This window comes from Crinia signifera, chromosome 11 (genome assembly GCF_055691185.1).
Source record: "Crinia signifera chromosome 11, ASM5569118v1, whole genome shotgun sequence".
Classification (NCBI taxonomy): Eukaryota; Metazoa; Chordata; class Amphibia; order Anura; family Myobatrachidae; genus Crinia; species Crinia signifera.
The window spans coordinates 40,809,072-40,831,404 of NC_139227.1; the positions used below are offsets into that span (position 1 = coordinate 40,809,072).

The 22,333-nt window shown below is 40.5% G+C and overlaps 1 long non-coding RNA gene across 7 annotated transcripts in view; it reads left to right on the forward strand.

Annotated features, from left to right (window-relative positions):
* Positions 1-22,333, forward strand: part of LOC146045792 (uncharacterized) — a 378,902-nt gene that overhangs the window by 91,506 nt on the left and 265,063 nt on the right. For all 7 annotated transcript variants that reach the window (XR_014465605.1, XR_014465610.1, XR_014465608.1 and 4 more), the window contains one exon: positions 15,909-16,071. This is a non-coding gene — a long non-coding RNA (uncharacterized LOC146045792). The remainder of the gene's footprint in view (positions 1-15,908; positions 16,072-22,333) is intronic.

Genomic DNA, 22,333 nt, shown 5'->3' on the forward strand with positions numbered 1-22,333 from the left:
AGTCAAATTCTCTTTAAAGGTTAGCTTTTTTTTAAATTTATTTTACATTTGTCTAACCTCATGGATACAATCACATTTGTGCTTTACAGCAGTGGCGTAACTATAGTCCCGCAGCCCCCGCGGTGGCGGGGAGGCGCTAGGCAGGTGTGGGCGCCTGGGGGGTCTGCGGGACTATAGTTACCACCTGGTTCCGGCTCCCGACTCCTGCCCTCCCCCTCCTTACCCCATTGCCGCCGGCGCCGCTGCCTCTAACCCGACATGCAGATCTGTGTCGGGTGACGGGCGGTCCCCGGCTCCGGCTGCAGTGCTAATATAATAAGAGACACTCGGAAAATGGCTGCCCCCATAATGCTGTATGGGGGCAGCCATTTTCCGAGTGTCTGTTATTATATTAGCACTGCAGCTGGAGCCGGGGACCGCCCCTTCACCCGACACAGATCTGCGTGTCGGGTTAGAGGCAGAAGCGCCGGCGGCAATGGGGACGGGTAAGGAGGGGGTTAATATTTCAGGGGGGGGGGGGGGGGGGGCGCCCGAAATGTCCGGCGGGGGGGGGGGGGGGGGGGGCGCAAAAAAAGTAGTTACGCCTCTGCATTACAGAGAATATTTGCACAGTCAAATCAGTCCCTGCCCCAGTGGAGCTTACAATCTATATTCCCTACCACATGTACACACACACACACACACAGACATTCTAGGGTTAATTTTTGTTGGAAGCTAATTAACCTACAGTACCAGTATATTTTTGGATTTTGGGAGGAAACTGGAGTACCTGGAGGAAACACACGCAAGCATGGGGAGGAGAATATACAAACTACACACAGTTAGGGCCATGGTGGGAATTGAACCCATGACCTCAGTACTGTGAGGCAGTAATGCTAACCATTACATCGTCCGTGCTGCCCAGTGTATAGTACATTTGTTTTCCGTGGCCTTCTGCAATGATGGACACTACGGGTGAAATTTAATAGGAAGAAAGATTCAGAAAGTGCGATATTTGGTAAGAAATCTCCAGTTTTTTTAAAGCGTCAATCGTTTACACTACAAAATCAAACTGGTTTTGCAGTGTAGATGATTGGCGCTTTAAAAACTGGAGATTTCTTATCAAATCTCTCAATTTCTGAATCTCTCATCCTACTAAATTTCCCGCTACATCTGATTGAAAATTAGTCTCATCTGCAAATACAAAAAATATTAAATTAAGTATAAAGTGTTTGCATATGTTTATGGAGTAATACTCTAGCATAAATACATTTGTAGTACAGCTCCTGAGTTCTTGCTTCAGAGAAGCTGAGCTGTGCCAGATATATCACTGTGCTTTGCAGGTCCTAATAAAGGGGGTTGATAAACCAATAAAAACCCAATTTAGCACGACAAATTAAACAGGGGTTCTCAGCCACTGACTGCCACATCTCACGCCTTCACCTACTTGATGCAACAATTGTGCAAAATTTGTATTTTTTCAGAAAAAGGATAGATAGATAGGAATTCTGCTGGCATCCAGGAGATCGGCGCAGTACCGCCGGCAGCCTGTTGGTGGGAGTGTAGGTACATCCACGCAGTATCATGCACAGAGGCGGCGGTGGAGCAATGCTTGACCTTTCAGCAGCTCAATAGCCCCTCATTTATCACTGATCACAAGAGTGGAATGAACATATTTACTTGTGTTTTACTTTCTACTTATAATATCTTGTGGCATGGGAGGAAAATGAAAACAATTGTTCATATAGGAAATTTATATACTTCATCTGGTTTGTGATCTCCTCGGTTGTTCTGTAGCAATGCCACTTAGGGACTGATATTGCATTTTACATCTGTAGGCTATAAGGAAGGTTTTTTTTTCTCTTCTCTTTCATTTCCAGAGAAGCACCTTCCCCAGTTCTCCTGTACATATATATTTCATAGCAGAGGTACAGTGCTGTAAGCATCCCTGCTTCCTACCTTACCTTCTGGATGGAAACTTCATGCAACATTTAAACACTCTTGCTGTTGATTACACTTCATGTAGGGCTCAATATTACATTACATGGGTGTCAGAAGTGGGATTAATTGCAGACTTAAATTCTTAGAGGTGACCGATTTAGGTACTGTAAAAGCAACTTTTCTCTACAATTGAATAAACTAATGAAATGCAGAATATCCATTGCTGATAAAGCCCACCCTAAGCCACACTGTACCCAAAAATCTGCAGACAATTAAGTCTAATCCTGTTGCTTTTAAGGATTTTCTATAAAGGAAATATCTGTTGTGCATAGGAAGAATAAGGGAACTTTATATATATTTTTTTAATATTCGTAAGAACTTACAACCAAACTGATCGTTACTTATAATTTTTTGCCACTTTGTGCTATATATGAATAAGTCCCTTCATTACATCAAAGCACCTTTTGTATATAATCCTCCCCGCACGTATTCTATTTTGGTAAAAAAAAATATTTGAATCGATAATGCTGTTTACTAAAAGAAATCATTCTCTGCAGTCACAGGTTCGAACTGACTTGGAATGCAAAAAATATTCTTATTTAAATTTAGCTGATCTACAGATATGATATATCTTTCTTTTTTTTTTCCAATCTCTGGCGGTTCCAGCTGGTATACGTTATTATTTTTGTTTGTTATTTTGCACAGTGCCTCTACGTCCATCCTCTTCCCATCTGAACAAAGGGGGAAAAAATGAAATATTTAACTAATTACATTTATATTTGCCTTCTAAATAGCCCTGATTATTGCCGGAGACTAAACTTAACTTTTAAAATATTTATTGCAGCAATAATGAAGGGATTCTCGTATTAAACAGCATCCTCACAATTTGTACACAAAATCTACCTTCAGTTAATCATCACTTACAATATTTTTCCCGGCAGTCTCACAATCAAATTATTTAAAATTACATTTCTTTATTGCATATTGCTAAAACCCCAAGACATGCAAATATCCAGATAGTAAACAATTATTTATTGCAAATTATTATCTGATGTATAGGATTAACAGCTTGTAACTATTAAGATTAATATGTGTGCTAAAACCTATTTATTATGCTTATCGCCTTGCAAATATTTGTGTATAAAGCATATGCCCGCATTTTGCAATTAATGGGGAAATGTACAAGATTAACAATTTGTGTCGCGTTTTGTTTTTTAGATTTATCTACATTGTAAAATGTATTTATTGCTCTTATTAAAGAATTTAATGATGAACTTGGAGACACTATATATAATTTTTTTTTTTGTCTGCAAAAATAACCTTAAAGAATATTAAATTATAACCTGGAAAAAAAAAAAATACAGCTTTAGCCGTAGGATCTCACTATTGTCCGCTATAAATCTGCTTTAAAATGATCATCATTGAAATTACAGGATTTTAAATTCTGGCCTTTGCAGTGCTAATAAGTTTGAATGACTTTTTAAAACCATTACCAAAGGCCGTCTGGGTTTTGAGTCTTTTGCTAATAAAAGTACCCTAAATGCAGTTCTCTGTACAAATATTGCACCATTTATTTTTTTAATGGGGGTAGAAAAATGTATTTGAAACCAAACAAAAAAAATATTAGTGACACACATCTGAATTACACCAATACAGCGGGCCCAGGCAATGAAATGCGATTAGCGATGTACTCTAAAAAATCTAAAACAATTGCATTAAAGGTTAAATTGAAATCCAGTCTTTTATTGTGAAGACAGGGGTATGCAACAGACAGTACTTTATGAAAAACCCAATAAAAACACAAAAACAAACTCAGTCTGTGTATAATTAACACAAATTTGCTGCAGTCGTACTTGTGGAAATGTAGTTAGATGTTCCAAATTACATTTTGTCTGTGGTGAATCTACCGCTCCTGTTTTCCATAAGACTGCAAATTAAGAGAATTTCTTTTTCTTTTTTTCAACAATCATGATGTTTTGCAGAGCTTGGATTGTTGTTTCAGTCATTTTAATTAAAATAATTAGGTGTATTCTCCTTTAGAAGTGTACGGTTAACCTCTAATGCCTTAGGAGGAATATGCAGATAGGGGTGCAAGCCAGTCAGTCTATTTACCCAGCAGAGGGAGGAGAACAGGTGTGATTGCAGCACATCTGCTGGATTTCTCACCGTACCAGTCAGTGAGTGTCTTGATCGATAATTTGGAAGCTCGGTACGTGTAAATGCGGTGTGTTGCGCATATATAAGTTGAAACAACAGAGAAGTTATTTTATTGTAGGGTTATTTGTGTGTGATTTTGTTTGTTTTCACTTTATTCAAAATGATGTTTTGCGGTTTATTATGTTCTGCTTTGTCTACTGCGGCATACATACGAGGCGCTATGAGGGCTATATCTAAGAGATCTGACTAGATTGCTTAGAAATGAAGCATGGATCACTGTGTGTGTGTAATCCTCATCGCCTGACTAGATGTATACTGCACTCACTTCAGAGCCCTAGAAAACTACAGGTATCTGGCTGACTTATCACCATCCGCATGTTCAAACGTGGATGTTTCAATTATCGCATGCGGGGAGAGGTTTGACCCTGCAATGTTGAACTGCAGCCATATTGGGATATTTTTAATGAAGAAAATTATTTCCCAACCGTAAACTGCGCATGTACCACCGCTGCTGCCACTGCCTCCCCATCGCGACATCCCTCCTCCGTGCGCACTGCTTCCACCACTGGTCATACTACCTTACCAGGAGTATCATTGATTGAAGCTCATGGAGGGCTGCTAGTCACCACGGCTTCCTGCTGTAAAGTGATCTGCTGTGTTGCAGCTTAAATACTGTACCAGGGATCACCGGAGCAGCAGGGGAGCCCTGATAACTGGCAGTCTTTACCAGAGCACCGATCAGCTAGGGAGGTGAGTATATTTTATTTTTATTATTATTATCTTCACACTGTAATCAGCTTGTGCGTCCATCTGACACACACACAGCTTCACTGATTTCTGTACCTAGGGCCAGGGGAATGCTGTGCCTGACTAGGGGATTTGCAGTGAACTCTGTGATTTCCAAGCTGAAGCTGGCGTTATTATCACAGGACACTTCTTTGTGGTAAGTTCAGCCAGATCACATTTCCCATTTCAAATATGGGAAATGTGATCTGGTTACTTAAAAAATGCAAATGAAAGGGTTTGGAGCAGTTTTTCATGAAACAAAAGCAAATTAAAATGTTCCCCTTACACGGATGCCCTTGTTGGAAGCATAATACCCTGATGTACAGTAAGTATTTGTGGATTTGTGTAAGTTTCATTTTAAAAGTATACACACATGCAAAGGTCGGGGGGCTCTTGTATATCTAGTAAGCACCCCCCTCTATCACACACCTTCGTACTGGGAATGTGCAACCCCAGAGAAACCGGTTACCTGTTTGGAATGCTGCCTTTTTTTTTTTTTTTTTTTACAGTACATCACAACAAGTGATGCGATGTAGAAGATGTAGAAGATTTATTAAGCCTGGAGAAGTGATAAAGTGGAAAGTGATAAAGTACCAGCCAATCAGCTCCTAGCTGTCAAGTTACAGGCTGTGTTTGAAAAATCACCAGCTACTGCGTTGTCACTGGCCACTTAATCACTTAACCAGGCTTAATAAATCTGCGATGTTGTCCTTTTATTACATTTCAAAATGCGAACATACCCAGGATCAAACCCATAGCATGTGGTATTGCAGTCAGACACTCCATTCAATCCTGCACAGAAAGCTTTGGAACTTTAAATATTTAAAGTTCACCTTTTGTAGATTGTGGGGTTCGGGGGGGGGGGTCAGCATTGCAGCTGAGCAGAGCTGTAGTGAGTAGCTGCAGGGGATTGGATGTCATCGTGCCTGTGTCAATAGTGCTGTGGAGACCCGTTGCAGGGGCAGAGATTGTGATAAAGCGTACAGTGTAGTCAATTATCGCATTGCAAGTTGGGCCGATGTTATCACAGCACAGCAGCATCCTGCATTTTCTGACCATCCGGTGATCACAAGAGCTTGTTATCCAAGCAAATGTGGCTATAATTGTCACTTGCATTTAACGCACAGACACTAGAAAATCAGCTAGAGGTTAGTATTGTGGAATTGCCTACTGTGTTTTGAATACAATCACAAGCAGCACTTACTATATGAGCGTGGATCAATAAGTACCAGTGTTAAGAATGAAGATGAACATTTTTCACAAAACGTTAAACCCTCTAAAAAATACGATTTGTCAAACTCACGTAGGCTTCTGTCTCGACGATGACCTCCTCGTTTGAGTTGAATTTTTTCCCCGCGAGCCACGTTTTCAGGTTAGAGAACAGAAAGAAGTCGCAGCGAGCCGTCAGGCGAGTACGGTGGATGCGGCAACAATTCATAGCACGATTCATGCAATTTGGCCGCAACAATTCCGGATGAGGGAGCTGGTGTATTGTCGTGGGGGGAAAAAAATCTAACCTATGAATCAGTCTGAAATTTGGTATGGCGTTGTTTGAAAGATGGTAGTACACAATAGTAATACCAACGTTCCTCAGCAACGCCACCTGTCTTCAAATGCAGGTACTTATTAATCTACCCTCGTATTTTCTTTACTTGCCAAACTCCGCTGTCTGCTTCGGAAACTTTGACGCAAGTTATTGCATACATTGAAAAACCTCTTCCTTCTCTCTATCTGGACAATTATAATATATATTGTGTGTGTGTGCATGTAAAGCAAATGTGGTATATTAATAACTGGTGTAGTCACCCAGTGTTGCATAAAAATGCTTTCTCTGTACATTGCAAACTTGCAGAACATCACCGTCTGGAGCTAGGAGTTTAAAATAGAAGTTGTTAAACACATATCCCCTATGCAGCTCTATTTCCCAGCTACTAGCTGACACCTGTATATGTCCCAGGTAGGGGGGTGTCTGCTGTAAGAGTACATCCTAAATGTTTCTTGCTCATTGATGCGAGGGAACAAACAGAGACGCTGATGCATGAAAGTGGACATTATGCTGCATTATCTGTTCACTCCCCTACGAAGGAGCATAAACCGTAATGTGGTTCTTGGTACAGGATCAGTTGCAAGGAAAAACCTGAATATCTAAAATATTTTAACAATTAATTTATGTGGCATTATCGGGTGTATATTTTTATGCACATTAATTACAAGTTGAAAACATGCATAAAACATTGCAACCTGGAAACTTTAAGTCAGTGTCAGCAAAACACATTTCAGAGATGAGAATTTTTAATAATACATTTCCCCATTTTTATATATATTTTTCACCCCTCCAGTCTTATTTATGTAACTAAATTCAGGCATCTACTTGCACTTCTGTGGTTGGACAAGTTATTTGGGAATACTAATATTGGAAACTTTATAGGAGGACAGAGGAGGGGGGGGGGGCAGCAGCTACTGGCTGTGTGTCATAGTGGTGCGGATATACATCATTTGTATAACGTGGCTTTGTAAATCACATTGTAGCAGTTCTGACATTGTCAAATAAATAAGATTTTTATCCTCATCTTATTATTTGTTAGCCACTTAATTTTGAATATTGGGCATAATAGATGTTTGCATGCAATGGGCGATTGTCACTAAACGGAGCGAATACCAGCAGACTGCGATCGCAATGTACCCCTGTCATCTTGCTAGTAATGAGGATTGCATTGCAAAGCAATTGACCAGTTAGGAGGTGTCACCTGGGAGTTTATGGGTGAGGTTGGCTAAACGCAGCCATGTCAAGGCCATTTGGGGGCATGTGACCGCTGCGAGCTGGTACGTGCTATACATGGCATCTGTGCCCAAACTTCATAGCCATAAACCAGCCCTTATCTATGATACTCCTCACTTTTGCCTGTAGTCTGCGAATGTGTACACAATTGCAAATGAGTTTGCGATGGCTCGCGGTGATAAGGTCACTAGGTTGACCCTATTTACAGTAGGTCAAAAGGCATTGGGTCGACCACTGAAGGTCAACATGGTTAAGGTCAGTGTTGGAAGGTCGATACAAGCATTAGGTCGACAATGGGAAGGTCGAACAGCCAAAGAGTCAACATGAGTTTTCCACAATTTTTTGGAGCCATGTGCTGGCAGGCGGTATTTCATGCACTGCCATCCACTACGGCATCGTTGGAGGATAAAATAGTGTGCCCAAAGCATGGCGAGTGCACCGGTACACTTAGATGGTGTCCATGTCGACTATGTCGACATTTGGGACGTAAAAACCCAAAAAACTCTTGTCGACCTGCTATTGACGACATAATGCTTGTGTTGACGTTCCAACCCTGTTGATCCTAGCTATGTCGACCTTCGGTGGTTGACCCTAATTGGGTTGATCCAATGACCCATATCCGGGTATCGGGTGGATTCTCTTGCTAACATTAGTAATTCTGCAGCCTAGAATATCACAATTGCGTTGGCGTACAAACATGAATTTGGCCCATCGTGCCTCATTGTCGTTCTAATGGAAAAAAATAAATAAATTATCTATAGTTGTATCAAAGTAGGTGTTCCACAAAATCCAAAAAGTTTCAGAAGCACTAAGAAATTAATTGAGAATTTTATTTTTTTTGAAAGAGGGGTTGAAGTGCTAGTACTGTAATTAAAGTCATTTGCGTGAGTGTAAGATTCATTTTAGTTCCACAGACTTCCCCGTATGTTGTATAAATGACTCTCACGCGTACATTGAGTGCTGGGAAATGATTTCACAAAATGGTGCCTTGCGAATGTTATCCTGGCCATTAATGTTCTCTATAACATGATATTTACAGTTTTAAAATGAGAGAAAATTACAGCGCGGCGGAGCTAAAGGAACATTAGAGTTGATCGGTAAGAGCTTTATAAAATAAAACGTTTTAAATTTAAGTATTTGAAAATGTTTACATACATTGGAAATACATCCAGCATTGTTTTCCCCTCTACTTTCCTATAAGCAGACAGTTTAGAAATGTCCAAAAATAAATAGCTCCCTCGGTTTGACTGAAAAACCCCCAAAGGCAATTTCAGGTGTATAAAAAATTTGGCAAGGGAATCATATTGGATAATTGTAATATATTTTTTATAATGGCATGTATGTCTTTTCAGAGCATCTTGGGCCTTATTCTGATTTGTAAGTGAAATAATAATTTAAAAAAAGCAAGTAAATGTGTGTCTGGAAGAAACTATTTAGTCATTGAGGGGTGCAAATACATTTATCACATTGTGGCTGCACCCCCAGCTCTACAGTGCAGAGAAGACAGACACTCTATGGCTGGGCTACATTAACTAGATTCAGTGAAAATCGCATTATCAGGTTCTTTTGGCCCACCCTCTTCATTATAAGTGGTTGGGGGGGCGGGGAGGATGGGCATCCGAGGGGAGATGCGGGAAATATGAACTCCTTTCTGGGGCGGTGGGAGTGACACTCATTTTTTGGGAGCCTCCCGGCTGTACCAGGAGGGTAGCAAAGTCTGCATCTGCCCCAACTGCAGTGAAGCATGGGTTTTCACAGTTAATTGCTTTTTGCAAATCAGAATCGGGACCTTTCTTTGGAATATTTTCAAATAAGTAGTTTGCCATTTTAAGCAACTAATCTGATTCTACTGATTTTTTATTTAGCACCTTCTAGAACATAATAGGAACTGATTTGTGGCTATGGGCAACATCCCATCTTCAATAGAACTCCCAATCGTAGTAAATTTACCCCATAGAGTCCGCCATCTTTCACCAGACCCTGCATTTCATGGTGTCGTTGTTGTCTTCCCTTGGGTTGACCTTATGGCTCATCGACCTTATCTTTAAGGGCTGGACTATGCGTTTTCCTGGTTACTTGATTGGTGGCTTTTATTTCAAAGGGCTGGATCCTAAGGCAGGTTCTGCCCATTTGTCTGTAGGACCCCCTGCCAACAGCGGCTCCATGCTGTGTGATGGTGCAGAGTTACACAATGGCTTTCCTGAGAAGAACGTAACCACTGGAGATGGAATCAAGGAATTGTTGGCACCCCTACATTGCTGGTCTTTAGATTGTTGCTCTCTTGTTAAGTGAAACTTTCCAAAAAGTCTGGCCAATCTTCTGAATGTGTAGCTACCAGCAAGGGTACAAGAAAAAGCTTAGTTACTACTTGAAACAGGCTGCAATTGTCTTGATCTTGGCACAATCCGTTTTAGTAGGGGTTGGCTATGACTATTTTACAGACCTAGTCCGAGTAGTATCAAACCTTCTAAATAGTGCTAGTGGAGAAGTTATTTATTAAGTACATTCTATAAAATGATAGCTAGAAGTTGACCTGACTCTACTCATCTCATAAAAGCTTTGATACCTTCTGCTAGTATCCGCACTGGCCAATTTATAGGGGATCACCAGAGGTCATGGCTTATCTAAAAAGCTTAACCATTTTTGATCATGTCTGTTTCTACTTCTCCTTGAACCTGGGGGAACAAACGGAGTAGTGGGGCAAAGTTGACTCTAGTCTTGGCTTAAGTCTGGGCTGTATGTGTCATGACCAAGTAGACACAGCAACTGGCGAGGGTTCCATGGGAGGGGAACTTGAGCCACAAATACAGTTGGAAATTATTTTTTTGTGGAGGTTTGACGACATGTTCAGCTTTGATGCATCCTGCCATTCGGCAAGAATATATTGTTTTGTAGAAAACCCATAAATTCTGTTTAAATTAGTACAACTTTCAAAAACGTATCATCTTTAAAGACACTTCCTTTGTGACTCGAGCAAAAGTTTGTTTTGCAACATTGCATCACCATAATCAATAACCAGTCTCTGGCTCTGACTCATTTAATATATTCTAAGCAACTGAATATTACTGATGTTCTCGATGAAAATGAGATATGATGTATGTTACAAAAAATACAAAAGTACTTTGATAACAAATTCTAAGCATCAATTTTCTGTCCCACGTCTCCATAGAAAACGTATACATTAATGGAATAGGCTCCGCTGCCTGCGACGTTTGGCGTATGACTTGAGTTACATGTTTGAAGATTATATTACGGAAGGAAAGAGAAAGTAATTTGTACATTCATCTGGGTTTTAGATGTTTTATTTAAAAAAAAGTCTGGCGTGATGTATAGTATTCAATTTTATTTTGTTCTCTGGATTTTATGAATGATGTTTGAAAATCCTTCAACCCCTCTGAATGACTTCATTGCTGCTGTATATTTTGAATTTCAAAACCTGCTTTTGCATCGCATTAACCGTATTGGAGCAGCAGAATAATTTTCATGTCAGACCTGGAGATTAAGTTGGTTGGAGCAATTTCCTGTAACTCTGAAACTTGAAGAAACTTTATGCTTGTACTGGGGACTCTGACGAACCGCAGAGAGCACAGCGTAACACTGTAACAGATGGACAGTTATTGTACACTTAATGTACAATGAATTAACCCTCATCCCAATCTCCATGGTAAAGTTCATGTCACATTATCATTTAACCACCTATCTGGCTGTAACTCCCCCCCCCCCCCCCCCCCCCTCCCCAAAAAAAAATTGGTTTTAATGATTTACAATTGTATTAAGTAATAAAAAACTCTTTTTTTTCCAACATGATTTTTAAAACAAATAGTATTTGTAATAACCTCTATCGGTGGTTGTCCTCACGGTCCACCACACCATTGCGACTTTTTTTACGGCCGATGTTTTTTTATGCAGCCGCTGGGTGTACACAGCATATCCCACAAGTTTGAATGGCAGGAAATGGGTCGCGGCTGAAAGGGGGTGTACCTTGAATAGGGAGTGTTAGGTCATTTCAGGATTAGACTTGCGTAGTGTCTCCCTTAAAATCAGCATATTTTTCATGCAACATAATGAGTCTGTATATTTTATGGGTGACCCTATGCAAGTACCATCCTGAAATACCCTATCACCCCCTACTGTGACCGGACCAGCCTCTGACTAAATTCCCCCTTTTGTTTGGACAAGTACCTCAACCCCTCTACAGTGGACTTTTGAACATAACACCCTAAGCACAGGAGGGCTGCCATCTCCATAAAGCCTTTAACACAAAGAGCTGTTCCACTCACCCCCTGAGAATTGATTAACAAGAGAGGCATCATAGGAATGGACACGACAGCAACTTAAAGGTCTAAATTGACTTACTGGTGAATATACCAAGATATGGTAGACCAATAATTACTGTTTTAAAAGATTCTTTTAGAATAAATATGTTTTTATTATTAAATTGTCATTTTTCAATTGATTCGTTTGCAACACCTATTTTTTAGCACAGTTATCCCGCCCAGAGTCTACTTTGCTGTGAGAGAGGAAGGGGCACTTACAACCTGCACACATGCCCTCTCCGCTCTTAAATTGCCCCTAGCAGAACAGATTAGCTGGATACATCCGTATCTTATAAATCCGTTACAGAACATGAGTGGTGTAATATAAGTGGGCAGGATATATGTCTTGAATACATAATAATATACAAATTGATTTTAGGCAGCGGTCAATAGGCTTTTTTGGTAACATGACTTAGTGCTAACTTTTACTTTTGGCTAAGAACACCGAATTACCTCCGCTTGGTAACTCCCTGTCCAGGCTCTTGAAAGTGCCTTGTTTAAACATAATACGTTTCCAAAATATGTATGAATATATTAAGTTTAACCACTGTATTTAATAGTGTAGAATAATCTATACGCTGTAAGTCTTAGAACGTTATTCATTTTCTGTAACCTCTCTACGGAGTGAAATTCCAGATCAATAGCGCTTTAAAGAAGACTAAGCCTGACATTTTTATTTTACTGAAAAGGGAAGCTCTCCGTATGCTAAAATACGATCAAATGATAGTTAGCGAGGATAAATTCCTTTTAAAAGTTTAGTACAAATGTAAAACTTTCAGGAGCAGATCAGAACTGAATATATTTTAGATAAATTTGTGTTCATGGGGGAATTTTCCTTGTTATCGCCCATAAACGGAACTAGCGCCACAACTAGTGTGCCATGGTGTAGGGGGCCACCTAAAACACTATGGGGGAGATGTATCAAAGAATGGCAAGAGATAAAATATTACCCGATCAGCTTCTAAATGTCATGTTGCAGGCAGCGTTTGAAAAATGATTTAGGACCGGACTGGTTGGTAGTGTACTTCATGTCTCTCGATGTTTTCCTCTCTCCAAGGTTTGATACAGTACATCTCTCCCTAACTGATTTAACGACAATCATTCAGTAAAGATAGGTATACACTGGGAGATATGCCGCCCGTTCGAGCGGATTGGATACGCATACGGTATTGCCAATATCAAACTTAGATATCAAACCCAGTGATACCAGGCATGCAAATGGCGGACGGAACAGTGCTCGTTCCATCCTTCAATAACATCACTCCAGTGTGTACAGGCATTCTGGGCTGATGGAGATTAATTATGTGGTCTCACGATGAGTGTCAGTGGCCAACATTAAAGGCAAGACACTGATGTAACAGTTGGGATACATAGAGATGCCAGCGGATGGGATGCCAGTAGTCAGAATTCCAACAAAGGTCCAGTAAGTAAAAGCAAGCTACATCCACAGAAGATCTGCGGTTAGTTCTCCAAGATGTTTGGAACAACCTCCTTGCCCAGTTCCTTAACAAACTGTTACTAGTAACTAGACCAGGGGTTCAAAACCTGTCCTCAAGATCCACCAACAGTTCATGTGCCTCAGGCAGCCTATGGATCTATAGTGGGAATGAATGCAGCAGGTTTGACAATGTGACAGTTAGTAATAACTACAGCAGTGCGGCAGCTACCGTGTTTCCCCGATAATAAGACACTGTCTTATTTTTTTTTTCCTCTCAAAAAAGATCATAGGTCTTATTTTCGGGGGAGGGCTTATTTTAATAGACCCCACATTCTTGATGGCCCCAAACCTTTCCACATGCCCCCACATTCTTGATGGCCATAAACCTCTGTTTGCTTACCGAGAGAGCAAGAACTGTATTGATGGCCCCTGTGTGCTGTCGGCGCTGTGTGCTGTACAGGCTGTACTGTTCAGCAGCCGCGTGATGTGCGCGGCGTGACGTCATGCCGCGCCTACCGCAATGCATCCCTGGGAATGGGAGCCGCGGTATTATCGTACAGGTACAGGAGAGTTGAGCGGGGCTGAGCAGGGCTACATTTTAATAACTTTAATAAAATCTATGGGAAAATTCATAGGCCTTATTTTCGAGGGAGGGCTTATTTTGGACAAATGTTCCAAATCTGGGGTAGGGCTTATTATCAGGGTAGGTCTAATTATCTGGGAAACACGGTAGGTGATTTGGAAAAATGTGGACCGTTGGTACAGATGGAGCCGGGCTCATTCAGGCTGGGGCTGGTGATCGAATCGCCAGCCTCCGCCATCTGCCGCCAGAAGGGGGCATGCGCGCATGAGACTCTTGCACGCCCCTTTCCAACGGAGCTCCCCGTTGGTCCCCGCCGCCATGCCAATGGTCCCCATCGATTGCCACCTCCCAGCTCTCCCCCCTAACCCTGCCCGTCTCCCTGAAGCGGAGATGAGCAGGGTTTCCAATCCTCGCCGCTGAGTGACTGGGACGCGTGTGCGTGTGAGACGCTCACGTGTCCCAGTCAGAGGGAGTCCCTCTCAGCCAGCTCTCGCTAGCGGGGACATTCTGGCGAGCAGTTTGGCCACTCGACCTAGAAGAACTGACTGTGTTTTAAAGGAATAGGGTGGTCACACCAAATATTGAATTAATTTATATTTTTCTGCTGTTCGTTCATTTGAAATTTTGTTAATTGATAAAAATAAAGGAACACGTCTATTTTTTAAAGCAATCTCACTTTGCAGTGTATTTTACCCACCTGCCTAAAATGTTTGTACAGTATTATATATATTTAGTGCATTTAGGTACAACATCTGCACTTACCTGTAGCAGCCAGTGAGACACTTGCTATAATTGTCTTGTATCACTTCACATAAAAGCTCATTTTTGATTGGTTACTTTTATAAAATATAAAGCTGGGTACGCAACGGGCATTTATTCTGACATCAGAACATACACTAGTCAGCCCAAATTGTGTGTAGAGACTGCAGCGATGTTACTGAAGGACGGGAGCAATCCGTTCTGTCCTTCATTAGCACAGCACGCTAGTGATAACATCAGGATTCATGTGCAGCACATCAAATTGATGAGGTCGCATGTGACCATGGGAGCGGGCAATACTGAGTGATTGATGCGACTCACAGGTTTAAGTGCGATGCGCACAGGATTGTGCATCGCATCGGACTTGCTGTCATTCGTCTGCAATTTGGGCTCTTTTTCTGTGATTGGCCGCTGCAGTTGCAGAAAATGAGCCCAAATTGCAGGTGACTTGCATAGTGTATGGAGGCCTTAACAAAAGTGTTAAGATTCTCATTCATTCTCCTTTTATATCACAATTTCTCTAACTTCACAAAGTTAAAAAAGTTCTAAAAAAAAATCAATGTGTTTGTGAAATAAAAAAAAATATATATATATTTTTTTTTTTGTCCAGATTAATTGTCCTATTCAGAGATTTATTTACAAAACAACAGATTTCCGAAGCCGCTGATTATCTGTGTTTTTATTGCAGCATTTCAAACCGCAATACTGTATAGGGTGAAACCATTAATAGTGTCACTCTTTTTAATTCCGCGGGCAAAAGTGCTAATATTCTACACAGACCCCTTAGTTATTTCTCTGAACAGACCAGAGATTTTCAACCTTTTTTCACTCGCAGCACACCAAATAACATGATAAAATTGCCTAGTCCCACCATCAGACTCCCACAGTGTAAAAACACTTTGTGCCCCACAGGAAAAAACAAACAAGCCCATTGGCCCCCATATGAAAAAAAATCAATCCCATTGGTCCCCATAGGTAACATAAATAAATATTTTGTCAGTCCTGGGCCCCTCATCTCTGCTAGTGTTTACTTGCTGTCTGTAGTATTTTCTGAAGACTTCCTCCTAGCGTCTTATACTGATGATCTAATCATGTAGGAATTATTCTGTAATGATTTCCTGCAACTGAATTTGTAATTGACATTTAAAAAAAAAATCTTATGTTTTTCAGGTGTCCTGAGCTCGCTGACGCTTACACACTGGAATGAAAGTGAATATGATTACATGCGGATTACAAATACTGTTCTTCTGAACACGTAATTCCCTCTTCCAGAGCTGGAGATTTCAGCCAGATTAAGGACATTACGCTCTGCATGATGACACTGTACAAACAGGTAAATTAACACTGAATCAATTGCTTATAATGTAAATAAGCTTGTTCCGTGCCAGATCCAGATAACCTCAGTCTCTCAATCTTTAATTGTCCTAATGCAGATACGAAATATAGAAGTTACTTATAAGCACCTGACTCCAGCTTTGAGTTTAATGCTTGCGTTTAGTGAGCAGGATATTTACATGAACAGTAAATGCAGGTTGTAGGATTCCGTGTGCACCAAATTTACAAGTGTTTGTCTTTCTGTCTAATAACGGGAACTAAATTCAGCCGTATATATGATGATAACCTCCGAAGAAAGTCTATTAAACCAAAATTACCTAACTGAGAAAAAAAAAATCAATTGTATTGTTGTTTCCTCTATTTGGATTTAGCCAATTATCCAAATGTTGGAAATTGCAGTTTCCCTTATTACTGCAGCGTTCAATCACGTCAGACCTCGAGCAGCTGGCGCAGGTAGAACAATTGAGAGAGGCGCAGCTTAACCCTTTATATGCAGAGCAAACCTGAAACGTTCCAGTAACCTGATCTTTCCATCTGTATAATGAAATAAGAATGATTGTGTACAGCAAATCACATTATATCACATCTTTATTTTAAAAAAAGGCATTTAAATAACTCGTCTTCCTTGATAAAACGTAATAATTCCCCATTTTCAGACCTTTTGGAATTGATCAATCCTTATACGATGATCTGATCAATAATACAGTATTGGGTGACACTGACAGGTCTGTTGAAATAGTACTACTCTGGGATATTTTTCAAAGCGCACTGACAGACTGTAAAATGCCTCCGATATACATTCGGAGGCAATATTTACAGTGAGAGCTGGGGCCCGCCTTCTGAATGTATGAGGATTTATTAATATAGGACAAGTATAAGAGTATGATCAATATAGAAAATACCAGCGCTGGCTTATGGGTGTATTCAGTTAAAAATATATACACATATCAAATAAAGAAATTCAAATAATACACAAAAGGGCACGGTATCGTCTAACAAACTCAGACAAATGTAATGCAACAAATATGTATAAAACACACTTAAAAATGTGGATGGATAATTGATTCTAATTAATAAAATTAGACCGGCACAGCAGTTATTATGTGCCCAAGTATGCCACTTTTGCACAAATGCATGTGTTGCGATTCCTGTCTGGACTAGGACAGCATTAGTTACCTGGTGGCAATTGGAGTCCCATAAGGAAATGGACATTGCAATGTTTGTTCTGATAAGGGGCTCCTGGGGTTCTCCAGATGGTGAAGATAGAACCTGGATCAATGGTTCAAGGTAGCCGTCAGGAAACGCCCTTTAAATTGAATAAGGATCCAATATGTCCAATGGAGAATGTGCAGCAGTCCAAATTGTATCCAGGGATTAGCATCAATCCATAGGAAGGTTTGTGGTGACAGTCTGTGTTACAAGAAAACAAATTGGCTCAACTCAATGCATTTCTGTGGTTGTAGACCTTTCGAGTCTTATCAGGAGTTAGTGTGACACTTTGGACTGCTACACATTCTCCATTGGACATATTGGAACCTTATTCAACTTACACTGTGTTAATTACACTAATTAATAAGTACAACACAGGTGATGAAAATCATATATGAAGAGTGAAGGCCAGGTAGGGAGCACTTGTCCCTCCTGGAACGGGTCTTGTTGGGAAGTATGTACAATACAAAACATATATTTTTGAACAAAAAATCAAGGCAAATAAAAATCGAGGTTGTAGAGAGTAACAGATCTGCTCCTGTTCTCTTCCCCCGCCGTCAAAGCCCTCATGGTTGGCGTGTTCTTACATTACACCTCCGCTGGGTGTTAGCCAACATAGCCACTGACACTGTCTAAACTGTATCCCGATTTCACTTTCATGTGCACTACAAAATTCCATCGACGTTCGTTATTCAATGTTGTAAACTGACACTGGCTGATATTTACGATCGTGGCTCAAACGGTTATCATGTTCTTAATAAAAATGTGTCTTTGCCGATTTACCCTTATATTGTGGTAAAAAGCAAAGTAGATGATTCACCTTTTGCAGTTCCATAAATTGCTTGCTGCCCTAATTTAATTTCACAATAAATATAGAAAGGGTTTTAGAGGAAAAGAAATGCCGCATTGTCCCGTGCATGCTTTTACCAACAAGTCATAAAACGTTAGGAAAATTTATGACGCGTGAGGTCAGTTTTTTTTTCTGTCATTCCATCACTTAAAGCGCAAGAAGTATCCTCTACTGAGAATAATCACATTAAAGTTGTGAGTTATTTGTTTCATAAGTCTCGCCTGTGCACAGATTTTCAAAACATGTACATTGAACAATAGTGACGTGTTCGGGATTTAAGTCGGCAATGAATTTATTTAATCTCATTCTGGTTGCAAATGTGCACTTCCAGAAAAATTTTAAATTAAAATTTTTACAAATTTTGTCATTGCAAAAGAAATATAATAGGGTCTTCGTAACAGTCTGATCTTGTCGGAACTTTCACAGTTTGAGATATTGCTGATAGCTGAGAAGGAATTGTTCTTGGGTTTTTCTTTTTTATGGTATCAACTAAGGACACCATGAAGAGAAGAAAGTTCTAAGTAATACCATTTACATTACTCGGATACCAACGCTCTTAGAATTTTGGAACAGCGATTTTGCATATTGACCTTAAGATGTGTAGTTTAGCAATGTCCTTGAATCTCTTCATATATTATATGTTATGGTAACAGCCAATGAAAGAATCTGCTGCATTTGTCTGGGAAGGTATGGTACATTGACAATGACATTAGTCTGCGTACCTATGCTGGGTGACCCAGCTAGAGAGGGATCTTATAATCCTTCCCCAGTGAGCTGGACTTGATCGTAACTACTTTGCTGCCAGCATTGTGCTTGCTTGTGGTTTATATCAATGCTGTAGAGCAGTGGTTCCCAAACTCGGCTCTCAAGGAACCCCAGGATGTTTTCAGCCGGCAGGTGCACAGGTGTACTCTTTACTCACGGCACGTTTAAAAAAAAATGCACAGGTGGAACGAACTACACTGGCATCCAGACTAATGTCCGAAAAACTGGTGCAGCAAACCAAACATTAATAAAGATTACTGATTAGCGTTAAGCAGGGGTGGAAGTTTCCCTGCGGGTGTTGGTGTTCTGCCTGCTGTCATCTACAACCCTGGTCATCTGTATTTATTCCCCTCATACTGTACATATTTTGGTTCTTTGCTTGTATATGTCAAAATGTATAAATTAAAAAAAATATATACAAAATTTGGCCTTCATAATCCTGGAAGACTTCACATTATACAGCACTATAAACATAGGACTAGTGGTCAGTTCCAATGCAGCTTAGCCTGTCTACAAAGGGAGAGGACGATGGCTAGTCTGCCATCATATCCTAATTCCAGTTTTATTTATGCCGGTCAGGAATGTGATTGAGCCAGAACCGGTAGAATGCGGTTGACCAACAGTGCGAGGCGAGAGAATTAGCTTCACATTGAGTATTTACTAAAACAACCAAGTAACAAACAGATGTTGTTCGCTCTCTATACAGTAGAAGGGTCTGTATGCAATTACTGCAAGGCGAGAGTCACATCCTTTTTACTTTATAAATTACAATTAAATAATTGTACATTTTATTGCTTTCTTACCTATAGTCCCTGGATCTGTGTCCTGATATATTTTATCTATGAAGCTCTTTGAACAGAGTTTATCAGTGAAAGTACTTCTGATCTTCACATCATTGACAGCTATTCTAAGAAAGAGGTCTCATAGATTGCACTGTTTTATTACAAGAATCACCGACTGTATTCCCATACCTCCCAACTTCAGAATGATGGCAGAAGGGTCCCCCATTCTGAAATATGGGGGGCGTGGCCTACTGGCAAGGGGACATGGTCTACAATTCATGTCACTCCCGTGAAGCCACGCCCCCTTTGCCGCTGTGGTTGCATGGCCGTCGGGAAAAGACTCTGTTCTCATGTGCACAGAGCAGCGGGTAACAAGGGATTCCCAACTGAAAATTTTCGTGGGACAGTTGAGAGGTATGTATTCCATCACCAGAGTGCTTACATCCAACTTGGAGGCAGTGGCGTACTTTTAAGGCTCGTCCAAGGAGCATGAAATGATGGCATGCATGAGGTAAGTTAACATGTGTTTCTTGCATGGGAGGGTAAAGTGATGACAGAAAACAATGAATGAGTGTCATCACTCTAATTGGTAGATAGCTCCAGCCATTCACTGTCTGGTTGCATGCTGGGAAGCAAGAGGAGAGCCTGGCAGCTCTGATATTCTCTGCTGCCTCCCCAGAATCTCAGAAGGTAGATGCTCACAGCCCAATCTGCCCCTGATAAAAGGCCCCTAGATTTTGGGGGGTCCTTGGGCAGCTGCCCATTAAGCCCATATGTTAAGATGTCCCTGATCTCCACCTGATATTAGCATAAAACTCAGGGGAAATAAAAAAAAAAAGTAGAGTTTCTGTATTCTGCAGTGCATTGTATTTTATATGAGATGGTAATCAAGCGGTTATAATTTTTTATCAAAGATGTAAAATGATCATCAATTTATATGGCCGTAATTTGCATAAAGCATTAATCATTCGTCCTGGTGCAATATAAAGAAAAAGAAGATGATAAAACTAGTTTTTAATGTTTAGCGCAGGACAGCGATAATGGAGAGGGCAGCGCGGGGAAGAATTGTGGCCGTTTGTGTAAATGTCAGTTTGAGGAGAGGATGGAGATCTGGCTGATGTGAAAGAAATGTGCGTCCTGCAATTGTAGAGGTGACTCCCAGCTACTTACAGTATATTTCTCCTGTGTCTGCCGGATTGCAAAATACAGGACCCAAGCTGGTATGAGGGCATAATTATAATTTTTTTTACCTAGCGGTTTCCTGTTCATTATCATGGGTTTCTTGCTCAATGCTATTTGTTTGTAGCTCATTGATGGTGGTTTCTCACTCATTGCTGGGGGTTACATGCTCATTGCTAGGGGGGGTAGGTGCTCAAAGTGCACCAGTCATGATAGCGCTGTATGCGCTGTGCTCCCCTGGTAGACTATATTGGACCAGTAGGACCTCAATCATCTGTCTCTTTCAGCAGACATTTTTGGATGACCATTTCCAGCAGATTCCATGCGGACAGCCAGACCACCTTCACTGTTCCCTTCAGTCACACTCCCTCACTTCTTTCTACCCCCTACACTCAGCCTCAGCTATATCGATCCATTATTCTAACCTCAGGATCCCAAGAATCCTGGAATTGAGAGATTTCAATTCCAAATTCCAGGATTCAAAAAAAAAAAGAAAAAAAGCCCTGGAAAAGGCCAACCTAATATGATCTACGATCACAAACAAGACAAGCCGCAACGATCAATCAAATGATCAAGTAAGCAAAGTTTTTCTGCAGCTGGAGAAATGTACAAAGATTTCCCAGTTTTTACTGGAAACCCGGAGACCAGATGACTCCGTTCTACATGTTTTTCAAATCTCCGATCAGATTTTCTCTCTTAATGAATCAAACCTTAAATGCAAATATGAATCCTATCTTTTTTATCTATCTTACTTCTGTTCCTTCTTGTTTTCATGTTTTATGCATATTTTAATGCACATGGGAACATATTTACAGATTGCTGTCTGAAAAGGCATCGGCTACCCCACCGCCTGCTGATCTGCATAGCAATGTTCTAGGCTCGAATGACAACTGGATTCCACCATCATGCATATAAAAGGATTGAGAGGAAAAGCACAAAATGGGCAAATTAGTCATTTCTATACCAGAAAGAAAAAACTAATTACTACATGGGAGCAGGATAATCTGTGTATACATTGTTATTTATCTAGTTTTGATCTCATATGTTTTAATTATCACAAAAAAAGTTCACAATTTAATTTATTCAAATAGCACAACCCTAGAATGTCAAATTGTATTGGCATTACAGTGCAGACAAGCCAAGGTTTATGTCAATGGGGTAAATTTACTAAGATGGGAATTCTATTGAAGATGGGATGTTGCCCATAGCAACAAATCAGATTCAACTTATTTATTTAGCACCTTCTAGAAGATAATAGATAGAAGTGGATTGATTGGTTTCTATGGGCAACATCCCATCTTTAACAGAACTCTCATCTTAGTAAATTTACCCCAAAGTCTGGGAAGTTTCAGGGATAAATGCCCCAGACATCCACCACCGTGGCAAATGCAGGATTTCTAGCGGCGGGTTACCAAGTGCAAGTGTAAATAGGTAGGTGGAATTCCTATAGCGCAGATAGCAGCTATTGTAATCAG